At 32.7% G+C, this 5,323-nt stretch overlaps 1 long non-coding RNA gene across 1 annotated transcript; it reads left to right on the top strand.

Annotated features, from left to right (window-relative positions):
• The first annotated feature begins 3,572 nt into the window (after positions 1-3,572).
• On the top strand, positions 3,573-4,962 carry LOC140972187 (uncharacterized). Its single transcript, XR_012174458.1, has 5 exons — positions 3,573-3,745; positions 3,819-4,078; positions 4,155-4,262; positions 4,376-4,462; positions 4,782-4,962. It is a non-coding gene; the product is annotated as an uncharacterized lncRNA (long non-coding RNA).
• The last annotated feature ends 361 nt before the right edge of the window (positions 4,963-5,323 follow it).

Genomic DNA, 5,323 nt, shown 5'->3' with positions numbered 1-5,323 from the left:
AATCTACTTGGACAACCAGTAGGAGAAGCTGCTGCTCAAATGCAGAGTTATATTGGTGTGCTTGCTCGAGAAAAATTAAGATAACTTACAAGACATGGAAGCAAGTTCCAAGTGAAGTGAAAGAATTGATATGGGAATCTGTTAATGTAAGTTCTATTGTTTTTTCACAATTAATATTCGTATTATTTATATATATCTTATGTTATGTCATTCTTTTTAATATATTTCCAATTTTGATGTTTTATAGTTGACATTTGATGTTCCCCCAAGCTGGAAAAAAAGATGTTTAAGTTCGGCAAATAATAAGTGGCGTCAATTTAAATCACATCTCACTCGAACGTTCATTTCGAACAACGCTGATTAACCAGATGAGTTGGATCAACCACCTACTAGCTATGGTCTTGCACGAGATGACTGGATTTCTTATGTCATGACATGTCTGATAAATTCATTGTAAGTATCTTTTTTTTTTTTTTTGAAAATAAGTCCAGCATGCATTAAGTATTTGACGAATTAATAAAAATTTGATATGTGTAATTCTTCACTTGACTAGGAACTAAGTGATCAACAGAAGGAAAGAAGGAAGAAGAACATATACCCTTATCGCCTTGCTCGTAAGGGATATGCACTATTTGCTGAAGAAATAGTAAGTATATTTCAACAATTGTGCCGTCCAAGAAATGACTGTTTCTTTCCTTCGCATGAATACTTGTAACATGGGTGTCTGTTTTTTTTCCTAGCATGTGATATATATCATTGCATTTGCTTTTTTTTTCGACATTTAACCTATTTGACAAATATTATTTGATTGTTCTTGTATGTAGGCAAGTGAATTGTGTGACGATAATGATATCAACAGAGCTATTATTTGGAAAAAAGGGCGATTGAATAAATTAACACTACTACAAAAACGGCAAATGACAACGGATTTTATCCGTTGTCGTAGCCTTCTTAAAACTGTTGTAATTGAGGGTGTTGTTGAAAGTCCGTTCAACCACAACGGTTTTTATCCGTTGTGATATGTCACATTTGCGACAGTTATCAATCAAGACTGTCACTAATATTAGCGACGGTTGTTAATCACAATTTCCGTCGCTAATTTGTTTCGAAAATTAAAAAAAAAATATTTTTAATAATTTAATAAATCTAAAAAAAACTTATAATCGAAACTAAAATCGTGTAAAATAAAAAAAAATTAAGTGTTGTGAAGTAGTAAAATCGTGTAAGAGAGAAAAATTTTACGTGTTGTGTGAAATTGTATAAGAGAGAAAATTTTGAAGTGTTATGAAGTGATTAGAAAAATTTTAGGTGTTGTGTGAAATTGTGTAAGAGAAAAAAATTTTAAATGTTGTGTGAAGTGATAAAATGGTGTAAGAGAGAAAAATTTTAAGTGTTGTGAAGTGGTGAGAAAAATTTTAAGTGTTGTGTGAAGTGATAAAATGATGTAAAAGAGAAACATTTTAAGTATTGTGAAGTGTTGTGGAGGAAGATAGACCGAAAATGTGATATTTATAGACAATTTGCGACGGTTATTGTTTAAACCGTCGATATTGGCGACAGTATTGTTGAAACCGTCGCATAATTTAAATTTGCAACGGTTTCTATTTAAACTGTCGCTAAAATTAGCGACGGTTTCAGAACACTGTCGCTAAAATTAGCGACGGTTTCAGAACACAGTCGCTAATTGTTCCGACGGTATTTGTAAAACCGTCGCTAATTTTAAACATGCGACGGGTTTTGTTAAAACCGTCGCTATAATTAGCGACGGTTATTTTGAAACTGTCGCTAAATTTAAACTTAGCGACGGTTTTTGAAACACCGTCGCTAAATATTGCAACGTTTTCCAAAACCGTTGTTGTTTGTCCGAAAACCACGCTAATCGACAACAGTTTCTTAAAACCTTTGTCGATTATCCAAAAAAACACGCTAATAGACAACGGTTGTCATTGACCCTAAAAAAACGCTCAAAGACAACGGATTTATAGAACCATTTGTAATTGACTCCAAAAACCGTTGTCTTTTGACCCTGAAAAGACAACGGTTTTTAAAAACTGTTGTCTTTGACCCTCAAAAGACAACGGTTTTGGATAAAACCGTTGTTAAAAACATACGACAATGGTTTTTCACAAAAACCGTTGTCGTATGTGCGTTGTTGTATGGAGAATTTCTTGTAGAAGAAGGAGATTTTGATGGCCATGAGTTGCAAATAAGAGTAGAAAAGATTGTGATCGAACTAATAAAAATCAATTATTTTATTGTAATGAAACCTTTTGAAATAATTAATATTTTCAAGTGGATGACAGGATGATTACATACAACAAAAGCGTGAGGGGAAACTTCAAATAACAGGGACAAAAAATGATATTCTCACGAAAGAACTCAATTCAGATGAACATGGTGGACGTGTGAGAGCTGTTGGAGGTCACATCACCCCAACATTATATTTCGATGTTGGTAGAAGTTGGAAGACTGAGGATGTTGACAGAGAGCTAATGATTGAGCAAAAGAAAGAGTTGATAGAGGCTAGAAAATTAAATCAAGAGAAAGATACACGCATTCAAAAACTTGAAGCAATTGTCTACAAAAAAGGTGCATGGGACAGTGAGATTGATGACAAAGGAAGTTGCTCGTTAAAATTGCATCAAGTGAATGAAAATGAAATGAAAATCGACAAGTTTTTCCCCAGTTATGAAGATTTGAATGATGTTGAAATGAAAATTGTGGAAAAATCTGTTGCTTTACAAGTATATAATTTGTTGTGGTTATATAGTACTTAATATTTTTTAACTAAAGAGTTAGTACAATTCATTGACATAACTATTTGTCTTTTAGGGGAAACCGGTTATTTTGACATTGGATTCTAGTGCAGACATTGTTGCATATGGAACAGTTGTCGAGGTCAATGGAGCTAATAACTTGCTTCATGGTAGTCCATTACCTCAAAATTGCATGTGTGTATCCATTGATGAAGCAATGCAAAAAACAGCCCTTTTGACAGTTCCGATTCCCAATGAATGTGAAAATGTTGGTGATGCCGTAGGAACACATGTGGCTTGGCAAAATCATTTGATAATGCTACGACAAGAGGTACACGTATGCTTATATTTCAGAGTAAATGTCTGTCAAATTCTCCAGTATTGCACCTATCTACCATGTTTACAGTACAATTATCAGAAGCGTCAAAGGAACAAAACTGTCAGTGTCGAAAGAAACAAGACTTTTTCATCAAATGTGCCAAGAGCAGTGCGCATGGTGTATTGTTATTGTAAGAGAGCCCTTGAAAATGGAAGGAGATTAGCATTTATTTTAGATCATGAAGTATTTGCATATGGTTATTAAGTTAACTTGCACTTTGAGGACATCAGTCCTTTGTATCACTTGGAACCCATTTCAGGAAATTGTGTAGTCGTCTACATTTGGTAAGTCTTCTATTAACTTAAAGTTTGTTTGTTCTTTTCTTATATTATTATATTATATAAGATGCATATAATTTGTTAGTTTAGTATGTAGTGTAGTTTTGATTTTCTTTTACTTGAAATGACAGGCATCTTTATAAAAAGATGGTGAAAGAAAACAAGATTGACAAATTCAGATTCGTTAGTCCACACAGCATCCCAAATTTGCAACATAATGCACACGACAAAACAGGTAAAACTAAAAGGTTGAACAAGAAGGCGAGTTCTTTAGCGGATAGGCTAAGTGGTGCAGCAATGAATCAATTGGTTTTGGTTCCAAGTTGTTATGGGTGAGTAAGATCCTAATATAATATTCAATTGTTTTTTTAGTGAATTGCATACGCTTATTATGTTCATGTATAGTTTTCATTGGACTCTCATTGTCATCGAGCCTTATAAGGAGATTGTTTATTTGGTGGATTCTTTAAGTTATCGCATTCGTGATGAGGATTGGAAAAATGTTGTGGAAATGTGAGTTCATATTCCATTTTAATGATGCATTTCATTTAATGAGAAAACACTCATATATCAACTATGGTCAATGTTAATGAAGGGCGTTGACATTGTTTAACTCAACTAAAGGAAGGAAAGGAAGAAAGCGTGTACAATGGGAAGTCATAAAGGTATGTGTATTTCTCATTCAAGCTAATTTTTTAATGTGTAAATTTGTCATTAACAATTTGACATTTTTTAACATAGGCTCCTAAGCAACCGGATGGAAAACAATATGGTTATTACGTGATGAGATTCATGAGGCAGATTACTGAAGAAGTTGCAACTTTTGAGGGGGATTCACTACGATCGATAGTAATATTATCTTCCTTATATAAAATAATTACAAGTTATCTAGCTACTTATCATTTTGAAAATTCATTAAGTTGTGTTTTTTTTAATAATATACTTCTTGTGTGTGTTCATAGTTCAAAAAAACGGAGTATTCTATGGAAGAAATTGATGAGGTTCGCACCGAGCTAGCCGAATGCATACAGGATCATATTTATGAATAGGTAGGACATGTGATTTTTTTTGTTGCACGTTTGTTGGTTCATGACATGTGGATCTCTTCATTACTTTCGTGATATATTGAAAGAATGTGATAATTTTAGGTGATAGGTGTGATGTATGGTCTGGCTGTGTAGGTGATAGGTGTGATGTATGGTATGGCTGTGTAGGTGATAGGTGTGGTGTATGGTCGTATTTAAATTTATTTCGAATATATATTGTTGTTGTGTGTTTTTAAATTTTCTGGTATGTCCTACTTGTGGGAAGGTTATGCCAAAATTTTTCTAGGCACTGATTAAAATTATGTGGTTTTTATTTTCACAGGCACTGTAATGATGTTTTGGAAGATGCATGGGAAGAGAAATTCATTCCCACAAGCTACAGAAGATATTTTGGAGTTGATATGTGCAAGTCTTGGTTGTAGGGTATTTTTATTTTTGTGAACTTGATTAAAAGTTTTTGGAATATGGTTACATACTTTTTTTAATTGTTGGTTTGGTAAATTACAAGTATATAAATGACATATTTCTGTTGTAATTCCTGCATGTAGTTCTTGATTAAGTATATATGTTGATGTTTGAATTGATTTTATATAAGGGTTTAACTGATATATTATTTTACACCCAATTTATTTAATTAATTAATTTATTTATTTGTGGTTTAAATATAATATTATATATAAAACAACAGTTTTAAAATGATGTAAATCAAATCCAACGACAACAGTTTTAAAATGATGTAAATCAAATCCAAAGACAACAGATTTAAAATGTTGTAAAACTGTTGTATATTGCAGCGAAAGACATCGGTTTAAAAACATTGATTAACTGTAGTCGAATACGATAAAAGACAACGGTTAAAAATCG

This window comes from Primulina huaijiensis, chromosome 3 (assembly GCF_012295235.1).
Source record: "Primulina huaijiensis isolate GDHJ02 chromosome 3, ASM1229523v2, whole genome shotgun sequence".
NCBI classification, from domain to species: domain Eukaryota; kingdom Viridiplantae; phylum Streptophyta; class Magnoliopsida; order Lamiales; family Gesneriaceae; genus Primulina; species Primulina huaijiensis.
The sequence above is the reverse complement of the archived record's forward strand: the minus strand, read 5'-3'. Positions and strand labels throughout refer to the sequence as shown.